Consider the following 24,641-nt stretch of genomic DNA (forward strand, 5'->3'; position numbering starts at 1 on the left):
CAGTGATTTTGTGAAAATACCTTTGCCACAAATTCAGTAAGAACTGCTACCTTCATGGCACATCTTCATGGCACTCAGGTAAAGTCAAAAGGAACAGGGCACAGACATTTTTGTTGGGCGATAGAGGACACTGAAGGCAAGGACATGCAATATCACTGTCCAGGGTAGTCAGGGAGTGAGGAGGAAAGGTGAGACCAGCATCACGGACATCTCAGAACATTCTCTTCTTTCGGTACGCCAGTGCGAGGGAACACGAGAAAGGCGGGGAGGGGTTGAGGGTTTCCTCTTGTCTCTGCTGTTAGACTGTCTGTCTCTGTGGTGTTGAGAAAGTCACTTAACTGTGGTCCAGCAAAATGGCCTTGCAGTCCCCCTCTTCTATAAAATGAGAAGACAAATGATGCCCTGAAGCTCCCTTTGTACCCCAGCCTTCTATGATTTGGTATTTTTTCCCCTTCCCTGAGAGCCATAAACTGGAACCCAGTGAAAGAAGTCATCCCACAAAGAAATACTTCACCTTGAAAAAGCAAGTGGCTTTCCAGGGATAAATAACTCGGCAACAGCTGAAAACAAAGGAGAAAGAAAAAGAACGGATTTAATCCGTGCTCTTTCTTTTTCAGTCCTTTCTGTTTTCACTATCCCATCGCTTTTGCTCCTGATTCTGTTTTCTTCTTTAAGTACCTCTTGGAACCTGGCTGTCAGTTTTGACACTGGGGGAGCGTATTTAGCAAAGCGTTCTCACCTTTTTTTTCCTTTTGATGCTGAATTCCATCAGGTTGGAAACTGCGTGTCTGTGTAAACAGGGAGGAGGGCAGTACTTCGGATGGGTGTCGAGGAAGCAGAGAATGGTTACGTGAAGCGATGCGGTACATTTCCCAGCTCCTTCTTGTCCTGTGTGTGGGCATGTTTCTGTAAACTTCAGGTCTTACAGAAACCATAGTATGTTATAGTATTGCATTGGCAGAAGAGTGTATGCTTGAGGCAACTGTGTGTTGGACCCAGGCTAGTTTTGGGGTATGTGTATGTGCATGTATATAGGTGGGGGACCTCTGGGGTGGCAGTATTCAACCATACAGGCGCCAGGTGGGATGACAGGCAGGTGGGTGTAACACCCGATAGAACCCAAACCGTAGAAAGTTCACTTGTTAAAGGGAAAGGGATATTAAATGGCCCATCGGGGGCTTCCACAGATGGCACAAGGTAGCTGTCCCACGGCTTCTCACCAGGTTTGGGATTGTGTTAAGCCGGTCCTGAGAGTTGGCGGTTTTGAGTCAGCATCGTGCATATTTGCACAGTGGGCGGTGAGGAGAATTTTACCATGATTTCAAATGTAAGGAAAACAGATAACTGGGCTCTAATTTATTCGAGGGTCAGAACCTACTGCCATCAAACTCTTGATCCTCAGATTCTCTTGCCCTTAGATGCCACCCAGGAGCTTCTCTGGTTCAGTTCCCCAGGATGCTAAGTCCCTCTGTAATTTGCCTGGGTCCACAGGCGTCCTGGGATTCGTGGATGCAGAGAAGCAGGTGGGGTGGGGAGGGGGAAGGGAGAGTTCTGGGCATTTCTATGATATTATATGCAAGTGCTGTGCAAATAAAATGCAAATTAAAACCGAGTGCTCTAGCACTGCGCAAAGGTGATGCAGATTTGCTTTTAATTCCTCTTCTGTGCAGTTGCGAGCATTGTGGACGCACCCGTGGAGCACTTGTGGGGCGGGGGAAGCAGGGAATGGCAGGGAGAAGCTGAGGCTGCTTTGGGGTCAGTGGTGGACTTGACAGTGGGTCTTCCTGTTTGATGCTTGAGTAAAGTATAAAGTGCAGCTCTTCTGAGAAGAGCTTATGAGAACTGCTTTCACCCTGGAGTTTTCTCTGTACTTAGAAATGAGTGAGGCTTGGGAGAAGGGAGGAGAGGACTTAATTGGGGTCAGGTCAAGGTTCCAATGGGGAAGAAGGTTGTGTTGGACATTTCTCGCATGTCTGGAGAACTCCACTGAGGAAGGCCCTGGAAGCTGTCTGATCCAAGAGAACATCAGTGATGGGAAAGTCCTTTCTAGAAGGTCAGTGGGAGAGTTAAGACAGTGCTGCGTCAGGCCTAGGGTTGTGAGTACATTTTAGTTGATGGCAGCCTCTGATCGGCTCTGAGTTCAGAATGATTTGAGAACTCAGGATGTCAGCTGAGAATGGTATGGGTTGGGAAGGTCGGATCGGTGAGGCGCTGGCCTGCTCCCATCTCTTGGTGTCAGGCTCCGCAAGCCTTCTGGTGAATCGGAATTACTGCATGACTAACTCTTCCCAAAGGGGCCTGAGGGAAGAGTCTTCTATTGCAATGACCTTTGTCCCACAGAAGGTTCTAGGGCAGCCTGTCCTTGATGTGTAAACCAGTGATCTGACAGTCATGCTTGGTCAAGGCCAGGCCCCTAAGCAGGACTTAAAATTTTCCTACCTGGGAGGAGGTCTAAGGGGGAAAAGAAAGGATTGGGGAGACAAAGTCAGGCGTCAGTCATGAAGAGCTAACTGCCACCTCTTGGAAGCTACTAATAGTATAGTTCCAAAAAGAATACTTTTATTTCTTTTTTTTTCTTTTTCAGCGTGTTTCTTCGTTGCCCCATTATCAGTCATACGTGCAGGAGCTCCAAGAGAAATATGTTTTAACATCCTGAAACTGAATTATTAAATGGGGATTAACTTGGTGTTGACTTTTCCTCATGGCTGATTTGCAGTATAAACTGGGTTTAAGGCATCTTTTGCTAAACCTTGTGGATTTTAGTAGATCGCATTGGATGAGCCATTCATTAAAGATTTCATGCTGATGTTATTTGTTTAGGCTTTGATGCCCTTTTTCTGTCCTCCCTCCCCTTTTATTCAATAATGATATCTTTCAGGCAGAGAATACCTTCCATCCTGTGGTATTAAGGGCTTTCCATGATGGAGAGCCTGGCCCCATGGCCAGCGGCTAGGCAGGAAGTCAGAGGACTTTGGTGCCCTCGCTGCCTGACCTCCTGACAGCCAAGCAGCTAGGATTGCAAGGATGGAGTGGGTGCCAGACTCCCTGTTTGGTAGATGTCTCCTCCAGCTGCCTTTTAAAGACTGGATCCATTAACAAGGGGACTCACCTTTACATTTTACTCTTAAATGCCCAGAGAGAAATAATGGCTTAAATTCATACGGATATGTAAATGTCCATTACCGCATTCTGGTCAGAGAGCAGATATTGAAGGGAAGAGGAAGGATAGGGTGTCTGGGGTTGAGATATACCAGAAGGACACTGGCTTTCTAAAAATCATGAGTCTGAAACATGAGACTCTTTGGGTCTCTTTTTTTTTTTTCATCTACAAAATGGGAAAAATAAAAATCTCTTGGAGTTGTAGGGATTAGTTAAAATTATTCTTGTAACGAGATCAGCAGAGAATAGATGCTCAATATTCCCTTCCCGTGTGCAGACACAGTTCACATAGCTGAAATCAGAGTGTTGGCATCACTTTACATATCAACCTTACAAAACACGCACCTCTTTTGATTCTGTGGTCCCTCTCTTTTTCATTGTGAGTCGCGGTGCAATATTATGTATGGTAATTTGCTAGACTCATTACTGTTGGCTAATTTGGCTGTTTCTAAAAGCTGCAGTCCCTTCTGTGGGCTTTGGAGCCTCCCTCTTCAGCGACGATTCAACCTCGTGGGGATTCATAACACAAAGTGCTGCCTCACTTTACTTTGGAACACGGGGAAGAGAGGTGATCTTAGCTGGCGTGGAAGCGTTTCACACACACCTCAGCCACATCACACTCTGGTCAGAGGTCAGCCACCAAAGTCCAGAATGGCACTTGGAATGTCATTCCCAGCCCTTTGGGCCCCACATCTTGCAGCTGAGGCTTCGGACTGTATGTGTGGGAGCCCCGGGCTGCAGCAGCACAGACATCCTGCTGTCTATTTAGAGCCCTTTGGCTGACTGTGCAGAATTCCTCCCTTTGACCCCACTGACAGCAGCCTCAGCCCCTGGGCCACACGCCTTTCAGCTGAAAGTTGCACTTGAGCCTCCAGAGTCATTTCAGTCTTCAAGTGATGGAGGCCCTCGCCGGCCATAAATCTTTGAGATGTCTACTCATTCATACAAGAAAGAATATGTGTGAGAGGGAAAAATGTCCAAGGCCTGCACCCCACTGTACGAGATCTGATTTAGTAACTTTGTGATGGGTGGCAGGCATCGGCTGTTTATCCTACATTCAAGGTGTAAAGAGAATGCTCTAAAGGCGCGTGGAGAAGAAACAGTTAATTCTGAATGGCGGCAGGGAAGAAGGCTTCGCAGTCAAGGTGATGTCTGGAGCTGGCTGTCTAAGAACCAGGCTCTTCTCCGCTGAGCCACACACATGTATTATGGCGCTTGACCGGACATGACGTTTGCATTTTGCAGATACCTCTCCTTTGAGGTGGCAAACGCTAGCGTGCCCTCCAAGACCTTCCCAGTTTCCTCTCCTGCCATTCCCCGCCTCACTGTTTGTGCTCTGGTGTGCCTCTCTGTACCTTGTGTATGCTCTTCCCTGTCTGTGATGCCCTTCCCACTTTTTCTCAACTGACTGACACCTGTTTGTTGTCAGACTCCTTCTTTTGCACCAAGATTTTGCTCTAGTTGATGAACATCCTATACAAGTTTGACGCTCTCTGTTTCACTGTTTCTTTTGAAGAGAGACGTCTAAGGATGGATAGAATTTGACAGGAGGAGGTGAAGGAGGTTGGGAAATAGCATTCAGCAAAGGGGAACGGTGTAAGCAACAGAGGACAGAGTTTTCTCAAGGACTGGCAAGCCCTGGCGGGCCTCAGGGTATAGGGCTCGGTCAGGGTGGTGTATGAGGCTGGGATGGGGGTTTTAACAGGCTAAACTTGGACCTGGGGCTCTGGTGTGGGGTTTTCAGCAGTATTATGATGTGATCAAATCTATTTTAGAAGAGAAAAACTGCACTTTCGATGGCAACATGGAAGCATCTGACTGCTTCAACAAATCTCGATTGGAAAGCCATTTTGGAACTAATTAAAAATAAAGAGAAGAGGCCAAATTTTTCAAATGTGTGTCCTCTGTGTGTGTGTATTTAAGCAATTTAAAAGAACTCACAAGCAAGTTAGATTTTATCAGTATCTATTTATGTATGTATTTTGAGTGGGATTGCTAAACTGGATTTTTAGTCAATTCTCTCAAGGTTTCAACTATTTCCAACCAGACTTTTCTAGCCAAAGAAATATTTAGGTGGAGAGAAGAATAAACGTTCAATATTTTCTCCTGTTGTTCAGGGTGGTGCCCCAGACTTGGTGTGCAGATTCCAGGCCCATATGTTCGATTCGCTTCTACCAGCCACGTGAACTTTATGTTTATCCCGGCTCTCCTCCCATCTGCCCCTGGGGAGGGAGTTTTCTCCAGGGCTCGTGGCTGAGAACCGCCACTTGGAGAGTGTTTGCCTTAAAGAGCTGGAAACCCTTGCCTTTTCATTTATGGATTTGATATGCAGTGTTTCACCCTCTCTCTCGAGGAGAAAAGTATCTTCATTTTTACATACAAGTAGGTGGAATTTACTATTATCCACTGATCATGCACCTCGATTTTTTTTTTTTTTCCAACACAGCACAAGCTTTATTCAGTGGCCAAAGAATGGAGAAGCGGGAACTATAAGTTCACAGGTCAACTTCTGATTTTGGTTTTGACGTGGATGCCCTTTCCCTTGGGAGGCCTGGGAGCTTATATTTGGCAGTGGGAGAAAAGTGAAACTTCATGCTTGTTTAGGTGATATCATTAGATTATTTCTTTTTAAAAAATCATTATATTTGATTATAAAAGGGCTTCATATTTATTATAAAGAATTCAAAACACGTAAAACATCATGAAGAAGAAACTAAAATCATCTATCATCTCACTGTCCAGAAATCTCTGTTAATGTTTGGATTCCAGCCTCCCATCTCCCATGTTTTTTTTTCCCTCTGCCTATGTTTTTTGTAGGGATCATATTATAACATTTTATAATCTGCTTCCACGTTTGACAATTTATCACGAGCACTTTCTCGTGTCATTAAAAGTTCTTTCACATTTCCAACATTGTTTAAATGGCTGCATAATATTAAATTGAATTTATGTACCATATTATCCAGGTGTTGGACATCACTGATTTTCTTTTCTTTAGGGATTCGGAGCTGAAACTCACGGACAGGTTTCAGATTGGCATCCATGCATCCTCTGTAATTGCATGCAAACATTCACGCGCATTTGATTTTTGTGGGGAGAAGGACCATATCTTTTATTAGAGAGTCAGAGGCTTAATTGCTGAAGGGTCAAAAATGGAGGAGACATTTACTTAAGTCAGATTCCTAGAAGGGAAATTACTGGATCTAAATGGTCTGTACACTACCACCAGCAGCAGCTAAGGGTGCTTGTTTCCCTGCACCCTGGCCCACCCTGACCAACCAGGACCAGCCCTCGGCATTCCCCATTGAGATTTATCATCAGTTATTACTCGTTGTACTGACTCTTTACTTGTAATTTACCCTCAAGCATTGTTGAGTTAGTGCTGCAGTTGGAGTCACAAGCACCCCAGAATACTGAGGTGTTTGCCGAGGTTCAGCTGAAAGAGCCTGGGTTTGTAACTAGAAGATCTGGGTTTGTGTTCAGTGTCATCATGGCCACTTCCCTTGCTGGGTGGGCCAGACAGTGTGGTGGGTAGGAACTTGGTCGCTAGGTTCAGACTTGATTGTGTTTCCACCTGGTGCCTCTGCTTCCAGCTGTGTTCTCTTGCACAGGGTGTGTAAGCACTCTGTGTCACAGTTCCCTCATTGATAGAATAAGAGTCTAACACTAGTGCCCATTTCACTTGCAGGGCTGTGGTGAAGACCAACAAGAAAACCCTTGTATGGCATTAGCTTCGTGTCTAGTGCATAGGGCGTGCTCAACATTCATTACCGATCACTATGGGGTGGACCATTCTTCAGGTCATTTCCTCTCTCTGAGTCTTAGCGCTGATGTTGAGAATCATAGCCTTTTAGAGCTGGAAAAGGTCTTACTGATCTTCAGCCCACATCTCTTATTTTACAGATGAGACAACTGGGTTAGATGTGGTGATGTGACTTGCCCACATTGAAACAGGGGTGATCATGCCTCCTTGTTCAGAGGGTTCAGAGGACCAAATATTGAGTGTGAAGTTCTTTTAAACTCCTACACATTAATCCGATGTTAATTAATCATGCACTGTCTGTATGGCCCCTGAAAAAAATAAAACTCAATAGAAATTGGCTAAGTGGAACTCTAATTGGTTAAATGGACGCTTCTTTAAGCCCTTGTTCCCCTGAGGACATCTGCATATAGCTTTGACCCAATAAGTGTTTTTGATATTGCCAATGAGTGTGAAAAGGGCGTAAATCCCAAGACACCAAGCTGGTGTAGAGGGTCATCTCTATCCCTGGGTTGTATTTGCTTGCCTGTGTAAGTTCCTGGGTCTTGTTCATCTCTGAGAACCAACAGTTTGCACACATTTTGAGGGAATGAGCAAACGAATGATTATATATCTAGAAGAAATAAAGGGGAATGATTTTCATCATCAGGTGTTTTTTAAAGTACAAATCAATCAGACCTGTTATCTGGTAGGTGTGGATTGATGCCACAGTCTGAGCACTCCTGCTGCACAGGTGGCCTTCCAGGTGAGAGGCTGCCTGCTCTACTCTGTATGGGCCTCAGAACCCCCTCACTTGTCTAACCTGTCTTTTACTTCCCTCTCTGCCTTTTGGTGTATAACAACTAATCCTACCGCTGATTCACTTTCCTGAGCCTGGCTTCCAACTTTTAACACAGACCCCTCAGTGCGGTTCTCAGAGCTTTGATTTATTTTTAATTTTTATTTTTATTGGAGTATAGTTGCTTTACAATGTTGTGTTAGTTTCTGCTGTACAACGAATTGAATCAGTTACATGTATACATATATCCCCTCCCTCTTGGACCTTCCTCCCAACCCCTGCCAGCCCACCCGTCTAGGTCATCACAGAGCACCGAGCTGGGCTCCCTGTGCTACAGCAGGTTCCCAGTAGCTATCTGTTTTACACGTGGTAGTGTATATATGTCAATATGAAAACAATGTTTCCAGAATGGGCAACTATGATTTACAGCTGCTGTGAGAGAGATGTTTCCGGTAGCTGTGCTCATTTTGATTCACTCCACAGTGTTCATTGCAGCACTGTTTACAATAGACAGGACGTGGAACCAACCTATATGTCCACTGACAGATGAATGGATAAAGAAGATGTGGCACATATATACAATGGAATATTACTCAGCCATAAAAAGAAACGAAATTGAGTTATCTGTAGTGAGGTGGATGGACCTAGAGTCTGTCATACAGAGTAAAGTAAGTCAGAAAGAGAGAGACAAATACTGTATGCTAACACATATATATGGAATCTAAAAAAAAAAAAAAAAGGTACGGATGAACCTAGTTGCAGGGCAGGAATAAAGATACAGATATAGAGAATGGACTTGAGGACATGGGGTGGGATGGGGAAGCTGGGGCGAAGAGAGAGTGGCGTTGACATATATACACTACCGAATGTAAAATAATTAGCTAGTGGGAAGCAGCAGCATAGCACAGGGAGATCAGCTCAGTGCTTTGCGATGACCTAGAGGGGAGGGATAGGGAGGGGGGGAGGGAGGCTCAAGAAGGGGGGGTATATAGGGACATATGTGTGCATATGGCTGATTCACTTTGGTGTACAACAGAAACTAACACAGTGTTGTGAAGCAATTATACTCCAATAAAGATCTATTTTTAAAAAAGAAAAAGAAAAGAAAACCCCCAGAATCCTGCAGAAACATGATGCCAAATCCTGCTTTTTATAGTTGGTTTATGTTGGTTGTCTTTCAAAGCCAAAAGGAAGTGTGACTGCCTTTGCAAGGCATCCCTGCCCATCTTAGTCAGCTGTGAGCAGCCGTACAGAAGAGTGGTTGGGAGTACAGGTTCAAATCCCAGTTCCACCACTTACTAGCTGTGTGATATTAGGAAAGTTATTTCTCCTCTCTAGCCAGTTTCTTATGTATAAAATGGAGATGATGACAGAACTGACCTTGTGGGGTTGAAATGAAGACCAAAATGTTTAAAACAGTACTTGCCGCAAGTAAGCATTCAGGATTAGGCATCATCGTTATTTTTAATAATAATAAGAGAAGCACACTTGGCCACACTAAAAGTCATAGACGATTAGATATTGTCCAGTTCACTTGCCTCATTTTTTAAATGAGTGTTGGGCCCAGACTCAGTCAGCTGGTACGTCACATACATGGAAAGAGGCAAGCCCAGGCCCTGAACCCTCCTCTTCACCTCTAAGCTAGGGACAGAGATCTGCTACTACTCTACATCAGTGTTTCACATACCTTTGATCGGTGTCTCCATGCTGATGGTCACATCTTTAAAGCCACCACCTGTGCATTATATCTCCATCAGTGCCTAGGACCGTGCTGTAGACCAGAAGTTGGCATTGAGCAGTAGCTGGCTGCTGGGTTACTCAAGCATGGGGCTGTGTAAATTGGAGTTATTGCTGAGATGGGGAGTATTAGCAACGTCTGGAGTGTGTAGGGGAACGATAATAAAATTCTTAGATCTTGTATTAGTAACTTTAAACCATTTCTAACCATTTTAACTGTGAGCAATGGAATGGGCAGTTATATGAAATAATAGGGTTTTTTTGTTTTGTTTTCTAAGAGTTTATTTTTCTGTTTGATCCATAATGAATTTGTGTATTATTTTTTTTTTTACTTTATCTAATATTATTTTATTTATTTATTTATTTTTTGGCTGTGTTGGGTCTTCGTTTCTGTGTGAGGGCTTTCTCCAGTTGCGGCGAGTGGGGGCCATTCTTCATCACGGTGCGCAGGCCTCTCCCGTTGCGGAGCACAGGCTCCAGACACACAGGCTCAGTAGTTGTGGCTCACGGGCCTAGCTGCTCCGCGGCATGTGGGATCTTCCCAGACCAGGGCTCGAACCTGTGTCCCCTGCATTGGCAGGCAGATTCTTAACCGATCTCTTGTGGAATCCTGCTTACTGCAGTACCGCAGGGAACGTCATGCTGCACTGAATTTGTGTATTTTAAATAATGGTTTCTTTTAAAAACATTTTCCTTTTTCACATTTATTATGTATGTCTTTAATTCATCTGGAATTTATTTTTGAATATTTAGTCCATCTAGTCTTTCCTCACTGATTTGCACTGCTCTTTCTATCACATATAACGTCCCAATGTCGACATTGGTCTATTTTTGAGACTTTTTTGTTCATTTTTCTATTTTTCCAACTCTATGCTAATGCCACACTTTCTTAATTACTGTAGATTTTTATAAATTTGCTAGCTGTTTCTATCACAAAAGGTAAGGTAAGCAAGGAGTCCTGATCATCATCTTATCTGGGTAACAGTGCCCTTTGCCAGCCTCCAGCCCTCTACTGTAGAAGTCAAAAACCTCAGTGCAACCAGCCTCCATCCAGCCATACGGCGTCTGTCAGCAGGAGCCCTGGAAATCTTCCCATGAGATGCAGTTAAAGTGGTGGTATTTAAGCAGAAGCTGGTTATAAATTTAGCAGAGATATTGGAAAAAGAAGGCTAGAATAAAGGAACTCCATAACCTTTAGTCCAGTGGTTCTCAGGCATTACCATGCATCAGAATCACCTTGTTAAAACAGGCTTGATAAAACATGGATTGCTGGGCTTCACCCCTGAGTTTCTTATTCAGAAGAGAGGAAAGGGCAAGAATTTAGTTTTCTAACAAGTTCCCAGGTGATGCTGATGGGCTGCGGACCACACTTTGAGAATCTCTGCTCTAACGTCTCTTAAGTCTGAGAGTCTGTAATCCTTAACACTCCTTGAGAGGCTTTTGTTGTCTGCTGTGTTCTCAGCACCCAGCACAATGTCTGACCCATAGTAGGTGTAGTGGGCTGAAGATGTCCCCACAAACACGTCAGGTCCTAAACCTTGCAGCCCGCCAGTGTGATCTTATATGGAAAAAGGGTCTTTGCAGATGTGATTTAAGATAAGGATCTGAGATGAGGAGATTATCCTGGATTATCCAGATGGACCCTAAATGCCATCACAAGTGTCCTCATAAGAGACAGCGAGAGGGCTTCCCTGGTGGCGCAGTGGTTAAGAATCCGCCTGCCAGTGCAGGGGACATGAGTTCGAGCCCTGGACCGGGGAGATCCCACATGCCACGGAGCAACCAAGCCCGTGCGCCACAACTACTGAGCCTGCGTTCTAGAGCCCGCGAGCCACAACTACGGAGCCAGCTTGCTACAGCTACTAAAGCCCACACGCCTAGAGCCTGTGCTCCGCAAGAGAAGCCACCGCAATGAGAAGCCCGCGCACCGCAACAAAGAGTAGCCCCCGCTCGCTGCAACTAGAGAAAGCCCACGTGTAGCAACGAAGACCCAACACAGCCAAAAATAAAATAAATAAAATTTTTAAAAAAGAGATGGAAGGAGATTACACACACACACACACACACACACACACACACACACACACAGATGATGTGAAGGCAGAGGCAGAGATTGGAGTAATGCAGCCATAAGCCAAGGAATGTCAGTAACCACCAGAGCTAGAAGAAGCTTTTTCCCTTGAGTCTCTGGAGGCAGTGTGGCTCTGCTGATACCTTCATTTCAGCTTAGTGAAACAGATTTCATACTTCTGGCCTCCAGAACTATGTGAGAATAAATTTCTGCTGTTTTAAGTCATCAAGTTTGTGCTAATTTTTCACAGTGGCCATAGGAAATGAGTATAGTAAGTATTCAGTAAACATCAATGAAATGAATCTAGATGCAGGTATTAGGATGCCCATTTAACTGATACATAAACTGAGGGCTTGATGTATCTGGTCCAAGTACTGTACATGTTTACTGCAAGGGAGACCCAGATCTGTCACTTACTTCAGTTTCCATTCCACCAGCCTGGTGGTTTTCACCCCCAGTTGCACATTAGCACAATTAAATTTGAACCCCTGGCCATGGGGCCTATGCTTTGTTATTTTTTTAAAAGTTCCTCAAGTAATTCTAATCTACAGCCAGGGTTGAAATGGCCGAGACCAGGCTCGTCATAGAATCTGGCTGATCCTCCCGATGACTCTTAAGGGAGGCTTTGAGTCTGCAAAGGACTCCTATAAAATTTAACCTCCACCGCGGCCCTCTGAGGCAGGCAGGGTGGGTGCCGTCCTCTTTTTCCAGATGAATTATGAGGCCAAGGAGAAGTTAGATGATGCAGAGTGGCTGGTCCTCCACCCAGACTCAGCCCTCTGACCCACACCCAGCGCTGCTTGTACCGTGTGGCACGTCACCAGCCCAAGCAGTAATTTGTGACTGTGTGCACCTAATGACATGTGCGTGGATTTTTGGTCCTGAGATTCTGGACGTTGGAAACAGGAACACTTTTATATATTGAATCACTTAAAATGTGTGATGGGAGAAACGGTCGGTGAGCTTTGAGGCTAGGGAAACGTAGTGACATTTCTTCAGAAGGCATTTCCAATTCATCCCACATCAGTTCCTGCGGCACTTTGCATCTGACTCTTTGGCCAGGCTTGGGTGCCCAGTGGCCCCAAATATGTGTTAGCGTGCTCATCGGCCCTAGGAGCCCATCTGGGGACAACTCGATCCGCAGTGCCGTTTTGTTTGTGTAAATATCAGGGCTGCTGGCTCTCGTTTTCAATCAACGATCAGAGAAAAGTAGTTGACCACACTTTTTAGGGACTTTGGGTCCGTGGTGTTTAAGGTGTATCAACAGTACCCCTCCCCTAACTCCAGATGGACACATAATCATTACTTCATAAATGTAACCACAAAAGATTAGATGAAGGCACAGGGCAAGGAGGCCAGAGCCTCTGGTGTGGGTGTTTTGAAAGACACCCCCTGCAGGGGGCCAGAGGTCTGTTTGCTCTGTCCACTTGGCCCAGCTGCCAGCTCCTATGATTCACTCTGCCAATCGGATATTACTTAGTGATTTTTATGGAGTTCAAGCTAAAGGAAATTTGAGGAAGAGATCACTTCCTCTGTTTTAATTAGAGTTCTGAGACTGCACCACTGCACATCTGTAGCAGACCGGCTGCTGGGCCAGCACTGAGGCCCCATGAATTTTAAATATCTGGAGAGGTTTATTTGAAGAGCTGGGTCATGACTGCCGCTGCTGTCTGAGCGTGTGTGAGCGCGCGCGCACGCACACACACACACACACACACACACACACGCAGGCACGGTGTACCTCGTACAGATGTTTGAACAGTCCCTGGAGAACACACATTTTGTGTTGTAATAAAGGAAAACACAGTCCTCAGCTGTAACCTAGGAGACATGGGATCCCACCAGAGATGGAATCTAACCGCATCTTGGCTGCTTGCAGGAGCAGCCCAGGAGGGCCTTTCCTCCTGCAGGCGTCCCATTGCCTTGTAGTTCCCGGTGGCAGCCGCCTGCTGTTCGCTCACACATAAATCCCTGGGGAGAAATAAGAGCTAAGTGGTTGTTACAAAGGGGCGAAGGCTTCGACTCCCACAGCTAGTCACAGAAACGTTTCTGGCTCTAACACACGGCAGGCACTGCTCATTCCAAGACACCTTTCTGCCCCTCACCTCTGAGCATATTTTGGAATCACAGGACTGGAAGGGGATTCGGAGGGTGGGGACCACCTACCCATTCCCCCAGTGCCTGTCAATTCTTCCTCTGTGTTGGCCCGGCCCGGGAGAGCTGTCCACCCAGGCCCCAGCCTGGGATGGGCATAAATATTGTTATCTCCATTTACTAATGCGGTGCTACAGCGTATTTGTTCCAGGGGAAATGACAGCGGTTTTAAGCCTAGTGACTTGGAGGTGATTTAAACCCCCTCATCTGTATTTGTTTAACACACTTCAGTTTTATTATTCGGTTTTCATACAGGAAGTTAATGAATAACTCAGTCTGGCTCTATGGCTATACAACCAAACAAGGGACCCTGGCTGGGAGTTCATTCTCAGGACAGGCATACCTCGATTTACACAACAGTGGCATTCTTGGGAAATTGGCTCTACGTCAGATATTTGAAATAAAAGAGTTTTTAGAGGAATTTAGTGGTCAGTCGGTTTGTTGTTATTGTTACTCGTTTGTTGTTGTTTAGTAGAACCGAGACCATGGATAACTTTTCCCTAATTGACTTCTACAGATTTGTTGGGAATAGAGTATTCCTCAACCAGACTCTTGTATGTTCAAGACTCAGGCGGCAGGTGTGGCCCTTGTAGGAGGTGTTGCCTGGGAGGTGGAGGAAACAATACCGTTAGCGTCTAGAATTTTAGGATGGGAGACCTGGGTGGGAAGACCCAGCTTCACTCTTCCTGGACAAATAACTGGAGTCTACCAGAGCTCTAGAACGCAAAGGAACAAAAGAGTTATCAGACGTAACTCACTGAGGGCCCAGTTCCAACTAAATCTTGTCACTGCCTCATTTTTGGCAAATTAGTTTCTGAATTTGGGCTTCTCTCTTTAAGGAGAGGGGTAGTCCATGCTCCAATTTACCTACTGGGAGTGGAGTGAGAAGGACTTCAGTGCTTCAGGCCCCAGGGAGAAATGAATTCCCTTGTATGTGAAGAGGAATTCTCAAGTCACTGATCATATTCTTCCACCGGAACAGTCTTTAGGGTCTGATGAATTGGGCCAAATCAGATGCATTTTATGGAGGCAGCCTGGCCCACACTACCTGAGGCAGCTGGCTAGGCAGGGAGTAGGAGGTCATTTAGACAATTAGTAGTTTGCATTTTTAAAGTTTCTGTGCTTCCTATTATCAAGACAAATACAATGGGACATTCTTTTATTTTTCTTATTAACCTAGTCTTACTATTAATTCCCATTGTATGTATCTCCTGGATTTTAACCTAGTTGGGTGATAGGCGAGGGCAGAGAGATGGAGAATTTAAGGTAGATACACCTTGGAATCTGCAGTACTTAAGAACTGCTGGTTCCCTTCCAGCATCAAATATTCTTTGTAGACACAATCTTGCAAATGCTCAGAACACCTCTTAGAGGTATTTAAAAATGCAAAAGGGGTTGTCTTCAGAGCTGGATAGGCTGCAGTTGAATCCTGGCGCCACACGTGATCTGTTTTGGTCTCTGGCAATGTGCTTTTGTAAACCTCAGTTTCCTTACCTGTAAGATGACTCTACAGTAATAACCCTGCAGGATTCTTGAGGATTAAAGGAAAGTATGTAAAGTGCTAAGTTTAGCGCCTGGTACATGGTGGGTACTCTCCCCTCCACCCTAGGTACTCTCGTTCCATCTTTACTGAATCAAGGGAAACTGAGGCACAGAGAAGCCAAGGGAACTTGATCAAGGCAAAGCCGAGTGTGGAATCCTCAGATTCTGGTTTTTGAAGCTGTGTGCTTCCATCGCCCAGGTACACGGCGTTGGGGTAATTTAGACCTGTTGAGGGTCCTTCACGAAATGAGTCAAAGGAACTGGCAGGTCAACGCACTCTGGCGCTTCCCTGGCTCCTGTCTTCCTGGTGTGACCTCTGAGGTCCATCAGGGCACTTCCTGCACAGATCCAGAGCCTGCCAGGAGGAAAAGAAGGACACTTACATTTACTGAGTGTCCACGTAACGGGTGCTTTACATAAGTTAACTCATCTAATACAAGAACCTTCCGGGGTGGGAATTATTGAACCTAATTTTATAGATGAGGATATTAAGGTTCGGGGGTTTTAGGTAGTTTGTCCATAGTCACAGAAGTAGTGAAAGTGGTGATGGGAGGGGTCAACTCAACCCCCTGGACTTGAGACAACAGCCCTGCTGCCAACCTCACCTCCCCTTGCACAGCGACTGCTCAGGGGTCCTGCCTCCTCTTGGACTGAGCCTTTGAGTCTGTATAAGTCCTGTTTTTGTTTTTTTTTAACTGGCCAAGGAGAGGGGCTGCCATTTCTGTAATCAGCTAGTCACACTCTGACGGACTCCAGAGAGCATCGCATGGTTGGGAAAGGTGGGACATCGCATAGCCCCTGCCCTTCCTCCCAGTTTCACTCCAGACTACTGAGCCACCTCAGACATACAAGGGCCCATCAGGCCAGAGGAGGAGTTTGAAAAAGAAGCTTACAACGCTTCTGTTAGTAAACCGTTGCCGTGTTTAACAACCCGTCCTGGCTAGAAACACTTCCCTACTTGCAGCCTAAGCCCAGCCCGTCAGGCGGAACCCGTTCCCTTTCATTTGGTCCTGGATGGAGATGCTGAACAGCTGGTCCTCACGGGCTCCTTACTAATCCTTCATGGGGAAGCCCATATGCGTGCATTCACCTTGGAGATTTCAGCCTTCTCTTGTCTTCTGGGCAAGAAGACTATCCTCCCTGGCAGCCCTGAGACACAGAGCAACTCTTGAGCAGAAAAGGCCTGCGGCGTCTTAGAGCTGTCCCTTATTTCTTTTCAGAATGGTCCCTGGTTTTGTGGGCATCATGGGAAGGGACAAGAAGAATTATAGAGTGATAGTGTTTAGACTGGAAGGAATGTGACATGCTATCTCATCCACATCTCATTTTACAGAGGGACCTCATCCCCCAGGTCCAGACTCACTCAGCTTGGGTAGTAAATAGGGAATAGAGTTCTTGCAGAACTTTCTCTCCCTGAGGATTTCCTTCCAGGTGTGGGATGGGCCATAACTGTGAAGTGGAGATGAGAATTCTTTCATTTTCCTCACTGGATCCCTGCATCCTGGCTGGAGATCCTGCTGTGCATTTCACATGAACATTTAAATCTGAGAAATACATTTATTCTTTTTAAGAAGAGTACTCTGAGTGTGTGGCTAAGGTTTAAAGGACATTCTTCCAAACAGCAAGCCCTTCTTACCTGTCAGAGCTTGGCAAGGTCAACTTCCATTTTTCCTGTCAACCCATTTCACAGATGGAGAGACTGAGACCCTCTGGTTCTCCTGAAGGCCATGGGTGTTTACCCCCTTCGGTAGCTCGTGGTGCTGGGGGCCATTGCAGGCGGGTCAGAAATCTGAACACTTTCTGCCAGGTCCCTACACGCTCTTCTCTGCGGGAAGGAAGATCACCCAGATGGAGCCTGCCTTTCTTCCCACCCGGGTGCCCAGGCGGGCACTGTGCGGCCAAGGCTTTATAAAGGGAAGGACTTGCCTGCTCTGGCAAACCTGCTTCCGCTCAGCAGAGGTGCCCATAAATCTTGCTGAAAACAAACGCTTTAAAAGAGGAGGAAAGTTTAAGAGGCCCTGTGGGCATATTCTAATCAGTGCTCGCTAATATCAGCCAGCTCGGATTTAGAATGTGGTGTTCCCAGTGGAGGGGGCCTGGGTAGGCACCATGTAAAATGCCGCCAGCTGTAATTAACTCTGACCTCCTCCGCCTGCCGGCTCCTGGCTCTTATTATTAGCTTTGACTCCCAGAATGAGCCTTCCGTGTTTGTTGTTGGGATGCGTTCTTTAAAATTCATGGCTAGCAGCCCTTCTTTCGCTCCCATCCTGACCCAAAATACACACACACACCCTGAGCTAAGGTGATCCATGGTATCAAATGAAATCAATAATCAGGTAGGTCTTTGCAGTCATTGAAAATTCCACTTATCTCAATAATGCCAATAATTCCTACCTTTATAGCTTATACTTTGCAGTGTGCAAAGTGATTTTATATATTTCATTGTTCCTCATTACAATCCTTTCAGGTGGGCAGGGCTGGTAGTATGTTCATCCACCAGATGAGAAAAAAACAAAGGCCAGAGAGGGGGACGGGTGTTTGGCATCCCCTGTGTAGTGAGTGGCTGAGCCCCTGATTCAAACTTAGGTCTTTCGATCTCAAAACTGTTCCTTAAATACTGGTGTTGAGATGGACCATAGAGATAGTTTGTCATGATGGAGGTTGGGGTGAGGGGGAGCGAATTTGGTCTTTTCCTTACTTCCTGCCAATTGAGGCAATAATTATTCAGCAATTTCTTTCTTCTGCCTCCTGGCAACAGAAGGATATTAGACATAAAGTAAGCATGGGCTTGTGGTGTGTAATATCTTGTGGACAAAGAGAATGATGAGAAAATTCTACCTAAACGTCTGTGACCATGAATGTGTGTTTGTGTATATTTTATTGGTTAGAAGAGCCATACATTTGAAAATGTTCTGAGAACCTGCTACATGCTGGGCTCTGTTCTGGCCACTCAGATGTGATATCTCTGTTCATTGAGTTACATTAGAGCTGGAGGAGACAAACCAGGAATAAAGATGCAAATAAGAAAAACAGTGCTATGTAGGGAGATGTATAGAGTAACCAGAAGGGTACTTTAGGGTGGGTGATCAGGGGGCCTATTGGGGCTGAGATTTGAATGCCAGAGGGAGCCATCCATGTAAGGGAGGAGGAGGAAAGGGGAGGGGGAGGGGGAAGAGGGAGGGGGAGGGGGAGGAGGAGGAGGGGAGGAGGGGGAGGGGAGGAGGAGGGGAAGGGGGAGGGGAGGGGAGGGGAGGAGGAGGGGAGGGGGAGGGGAGGGGAGGAGGGGGAGGGGAGAGGAGGGGAGGGGAGGGGGAGGGGGAAGGGGAGGGGGAGGGGGAGGGGAGGGGGAGGGGAGGGGGAAGGGGGAGGGGAGGGGGAAGGGGAGGGGAGGGGGAGGGGAGGGGAGGGGGAGGGGAGGGGGAGGGGGAGGGGGAAGGGGGAGGGGAGGGGAGGGGGAAGGGGGAGGGGGAGGCAGAGGTGGCAGTGGTGCTGGTTGTTCCAGGCAGAAAATATGGCCAGTGAAAAGGCCCTGTGATGGGAACAAGCTTGACCTATTTGAGCCCAGAAAGAAGGCAGTGAGGCTGGAGCTGAGTGAAGGAGGGAAGAGTGGCATGATATGGGGTTGGAGTTGGTGGCAAGGATCAGACTGGAAGTTTAGTAAATCAGAGTAGGGATTTTGGATTTTATTCCAAATCCAATGGGAAATCCTTGGAGAGCTTTACACAGGGGAGTGAGCTCTGATTTACATTTTCAAAAAGACCCTCTGGCTGCCCTGTGGCAGAGTTTAGGAGGGCAAGAAGTGGAGGTACTAGTGGAGACAGTGAGAAAGGGAAGAGCTCTGGACATGATTCAGAGTCCTCACGGGACTGGTTGACTTAGATGGCAGGGTGTGGAGGATAAAGTGACTCCTAGGTGGGTGGAGACCCCACTAACTGCCATGTGGACAATTTGGGGAGTAGACGGGGGCAAAGAGTTCTGCTTGGCCATGTGAAATTTGAGATGTGTGTTTTACATCCAAGTGGAGATGTCAAATATGAGTTTGGAGTTTGGAAAAGGGTCAGAGATAGGGCTTTGGGATTCATCAGCCTGTAGATGGTATTGAAAACCATGGGGATGGATGGATGAATTGGGTAGAGTGTGTGGAGGGAGAGGAAGCAGAGGCCCAAGACGCGGGGTTTAGTCTCCAGCAAGAAGCAGGAGTGTCAAGGCAGGGGGCTGGGGGTAGAACACGCTATGAGCTTCCTTCTATCCACTGCCAGAACCCCACTCAGCAGTTTCACAACTGTGGGCTATTGATCACCATGGCCTGAGTGAGAGGTTGATTTATCAGTGAAAACCCATTGCGATCTCTTGGGGGAAGGCCCTTAAATTATGTGGATAGTTTAAAAGTCTGTAGAATCACTTTTCAGTCAACAGGTAACTTACTGAACGTACACTATTGGTTAGGTGGTATTCTGGGCAATATAGCTTCATTTTCAGAGGACAGTGCATTGTGGCTTCACACACACACATACACATTTACACACATATGTGTGTGGTATTATTACTTGTGGGTCCCTGTGCTTGAGTGGGCGTTCTGTAACAGACGATCACTGTATACACATGAATGCAAAAATGCACAGTTGCAGCCATCATCCGTAAAGACTGCTTTCTGCTCTGTGTGGAGCCACCCTGAAAGTTCCCTTGTCCTCACCTCCAGCAATCCTAGAGTCTCTTCTGTCTCCTGGGGATGGAGCTGGACTCTGTTGTTAAGCTCTGTGTTTGACATGTTTCCTGGCTTCCATGTTTGCTGTGATCACCTCTTAAATCTGCAGACCTGAATCCATGAACATTTAGGTCACCGGTCCAAGCAGACTTCAGCTCACAAACTGGTTGGAGGTGCTGGTCTGTGCTTTGGGGTTGGGTGTAGTTTCTCAGCTGCAACTTTTCAGTGGAGATGAGGGTTCAGGGAAGCCACATGCAAGAATCTTCAAGAACTAGAGTCTTGGAAATTTTTTAGGAAGTTTAATAATATCTGGCATTTGTGGATGAAAAATGTCACCTGCTGTATCAGTAAACAAAGGATGTTGCAGCCATCAAACCATTAGCCACTGTAGCCACCCCCAGCTATGCACTGTGAGGGGATTCAGGATGGAGAGAAAAGCGGGATGCTGGCCCTAGATAGTTAAGGTGCATAGCAAAGGAGTGATTTTCATAAGCCCAGACTTTTGCATCTTCCCATACATAGGAAAGCGCTTAATTCATTAACTTGAGATGTCTGTTTTCTCTTTAATTAATAGTAATCTTTTGATTTTCCGACTACCTGATTTTTGTTGCAAAAACTCCTATATATCCTGGCCCCTCCCTTACCTCTTCAGAGCAGTCCCTCAGAGCTATCTGAGAGACTGCCTCCCGGGCGTAGGTCCTCAGCAAGTTTTCCGAATAAAACATAATTTAAATTTTAGGTTGTGCATTTTTATTTTTCAGTCAACACATCTTTCTCAGAAGCAATGAAAATATTTTCTACTCCTTATCCCATTCACCCCTGACAGAGCCCCGGAAGTTCAGTGAGAGTAAGAATTGTTATTCTGAGTTTATGGAGAAGGCCCTTAACAAAGAATCCCGTGTGAGGTCCCAGAGTTAGCAGGGGATGCTGGTGGGACTCTAGCCACCAGGGCCAGTTCTCCATATCTTGGAGTGAAGAGGTGCTTTCTCCTACAGGAAAAGTATTGCTCTCATGAAATTTGCAGAGTCCATATGTAAGGACTCCAGTCTAGTTTCCGGACCTTAAATTCCTGTTCTCCACCAACTGTTACAGAAGGGTCCAACTAATACACGAATCCTGGGGTATTTGGGTACAGGATAAATGGGGTAACATGGAGGCGGGAGAGGGAGGAAGGAGTGAAAGCTGTACTAAGTAGCAGTGGAGTTCAATGACGTTTACGTTTGATCTGAGATCTATAAGCCTGCTTCCATACCTTTTGCCCTTTCTACCTAGCCTTATACATTCTGCAGCAAAAAATGGACTGGACCACAAAAACATGCCTACTAGTTTATCAAGCTGGTTTTCTACCTGGGTACACAAATGCTAGTAATACTAATGATAGCCATGGCTTTAAAAATAACACTGACAGTGGCATTTCCAAAAATTAAAATAACCTCGAGTTTGAACTTTCACGATCCCGGTCACAGAAAGTCTACGACAGCATTGAATAAATGTGAGAGGTGTCATTTGAGGTGGAATGGTGAGACGAGGAGGTGAATCCCAGAACTCCACACCCTTCATGTCTAAGCGGTCAGCCTGCAAACCGCTGAGGACCGGCCTCAGAAGATGGCTCGTCAGAGCAGGGGGCTTTGGGGTGGGGGGCAGTTGTTCTTCAGGGTTAGGATCAAATTTAAAAGCACCACCATTTACCTTGGTTGCTAAGCCCTCCTGAGCCCGAAGTGAGGAATTCTGATTGGCAGAATCTGTAGGAATTTAGACAAGGGGAACAGCACGGAAAAACGGGAAGCTTAGGATGGGGACCCTGGCTGCAAAGCAACTCAGTGCTTCAATAAGCCCGAATCTGCTGAGAATACATTTTACGAACATGCAGCTAAGTTGGCTGCCTTTGTTTGGGGGTTTGTTAAGCATTATCTAAAGAATGCCATGGTTCAGCCTGCTCGGTGTGAAGTCTAATTCTTCCCCTTTCTGGAGCCATGGCCTGGTGTGTTCAATTTTTCTCTCTCCGTAGGGCTGCAGGCGCTCTGGTACTCCAGCCAAAAAAACACTCATATTTTAGCAAGCTTAGTCCCAGTCTGGTTGCCAGGCAGTAAAACGAGCACTTGCCTGCCCCAGGGAGAGGGGGACCACGAGATGGAAAGGGGTCATGTAAACGGCTCACTCGGGCCCTCCCCCTAAATCTCCGCTTGAGAGTCTTTGGGGCAGTTGATATGTTTATCGATGTGGAGAGACACTGCTGCATAGGCCCAAACTGTGGTCGTTTGTCAGAACTAATACTACAAATTATTTTTATTATTGTAGAGATGCTAATCAGAGCATAAGTTTGCCCTCTGCCGCTTCTGGAGGGTGTTAGATATACTCATTTGACTGACGTGGTTCTGCATACGCAGCACGGACCCCATTTCACGAAAGGGCAAAGCGAGGCATAAAGCAGCTGAGTTTCTTGCACTGAGGGAATAGATGAATCAAGCAGCAGCATCTCGTTCCCCTCAAGGGAGGGCAGCAATGCAGGTGGACTTCGTGTATCTTCTCTCTGACATCTTCTCTCCAGTCTCCCTGCGGTGCAAGAGGCTGCAGGAGAGATGCCCTTCAGTCCTGGAAGTACTTCTCTGTGACTGATATTAAGAAGAGGGCGCTGAGATAGGCCCTCTGTCTCTTCTTCCAAGTCTCCGCTGGAACAGGAAGCAGACTCGGGCCAGTGCTTGCTGACTGCAGTGCTACTTTTCAGGGACAAGACCTCTGCCCACTGGATGAAGTCCACACCCGTTTATTTTTCACAGACCGTGGAGTTCCCGTCAGGGAAGAACCGATTTCAGCCACGACTGGACAAGTCTGGTGAGTTTGCGACCCACAGTGGAAAGGCTACTAGTTCTGGCCTGGAACTCACTTACACAGGAAAACGTGCTGAATGCCCACAGGATGTCCAGCTGGTGGTGGACATTTAACTTCCGAGCTCCTCAAGCCTGAATTCCAGAAGAGGCCCTCACAAACAGAGAGGAGGCTGCCTCCTTTGCCTCCTGCCTGGTGCTCTCGGGGCTGAGGTTCCCTGTGGGCCTCCGATAAAAAGACTCACGCCTCACCTTCAGGACCCTTGGCACTGGGTCCCCTTTAACGCTCTGATGCCTTCCTCTTGGCCTGCAGGTGAGTTTTCTCTGGGTGAAGGCTTTTTAATGCTGTGCTCCCCACTGAGGGCCTGTGTACTGAATTTTTTTTTAAAACAACTGATTATCAGTTTATTAAAAATGTTGATTTGAGCATCTGCAATGGTGACTTCAACCTCGACTCCTGGCTCAAGACTGATGGAAGTGACCTGCTTGACAATCTCAGGAGGCCCGTGCAGGTCAGTGAGTCGCCTGTGGATCCTCATCTGGAAACGATCCCAAGTCTTAGAACCTTCACCACCAGGAGTTTTCCTTGTAGTTATTCTCAGAGTCTTGGTAGGCATCCGAACCGGTCCTTTCACTTTGGGATTCTTTTCCTTCGCGCCTCTGATCTGGTCAACACATACCTTCTCCAAAGACTTCACGCTGCGGCCGGTGAGGGTGATTCTAATATGGTGAATCACCACGCCACCTCTGGCTCCACGGAAGTCTTTCTGGTACCTTTAAAAGCCATGGCTGTGGCGCGGCTTCCTGACCGACTTGTTCGTCGGTGGGGGTGAACGGCGGTGAGGCAGGGACAGGAGCGGGTGGCCCGAGGCTCCGCTGCAGTGGCGACCGCCTCTTCTTCAAAGAGCCTGTGTACTGAATTTCATCTGGTCCTGCCACCTCCCATCCAAATGCCAGTCAAACCAGGAGGTAGTCCAGAATCGGGTGGTATGGGCAAGCCCCTGGGCATATGGAACCAGCGAGGTTTGGAGAGACTGCGGGTGAAGAGGGAGGACAGCAAGAGAGAGGATGCAGCAAGCGGGCAGAGAGAGAACACCTGTGGCAGGGAAACTCCTGTGTTTGATGAAGGGCTTGGCATGGTGGAGGTGCCGGGAAGAAGTGAGGGGATGTGAGAAAGGTTGCTCTGAAAGGCAGGAGAAACCTCCTGAAGGAGAGCCTGGATGATCGTCGCTTTTCATTCTCTCATAGCGTGGCTGCCGAGTGTCTCCTGGGTTCCAGGCGCCGTGCTAGATTCTCGGCGTACAAAAACTAATAGGGCACAGCCACGTGCTAGATGTTGATAGCTAGATGCCTCCAAGACAGTTGAACGTGGTGAGGTTATGGACCTCTCTGAGAATGTGATGTAAACTGGGACAGTAAGGCAAGGTGGTTTCGTGAGCGGGGGCTCTGCAGCTAGAGCCCTGGGTTTGAATCCCGGCTCCACCGCTGGTTGGTTCTGTGACTTTGGCAAGTTTTTTAGCTTCTTGGTACTTCTGTTTCCCCATCTTTAAATGGAGGATGAAAGCAATTTGTATCTCCTATGTAAGGACTAAATTAGCTGCTCTGGGTTAAGCCTTTAGAATAGCAACTCATGCATGGTAACTGACATTGGGTATGGTAGTTATTCCCAGAAATTCGCATTAAGCACCTACACACAAAACCATACAATTTCTGGGGGGTTCATAGACCTCCTGATGCCCAGTCATAGACCCCTAAGAATCCTAGTTATTTCTTCACTTGTGTCACCCAACCAATCAGAAGAAGCTGGATTCTGGCCCTGAAGAACAACAGATCCCATTCTTTCTCTGCCATTCTAGCAGGAAGCATTTTAGGTGCTGTGGGGTGCCGTGGAGGGTGGAGGTAGGGTGCAC

General features: G+C 46.7%; 1 protein-coding gene and 1 pseudogene across 1 annotated transcript in view; one reads left to right on the plus strand and one right to left on the minus strand.

Annotated features, from left to right (window-relative positions):
• Nucleotides 1-24,641, plus strand: part of LMX1A (LIM homeobox transcription factor 1 alpha) — a 150,405-nt gene that overhangs the window by 51,495 nt on the left and 74,269 nt on the right. The gene's annotated exons all lie outside the window — the stretch shown is intronic.
• On the minus strand, nt 22,861-23,518 carry LOC132516435 (small ribosomal subunit protein uS10-like; annotated as a pseudogene).

Source organism: Lagenorhynchus albirostris, chromosome 2, assembly GCF_949774975.1.
Source record: "Lagenorhynchus albirostris chromosome 2, mLagAlb1.1, whole genome shotgun sequence".
In the NCBI taxonomy this organism is placed as follows: Eukaryota; Metazoa; Chordata; class Mammalia; order Artiodactyla; family Delphinidae; genus Lagenorhynchus; species Lagenorhynchus albirostris.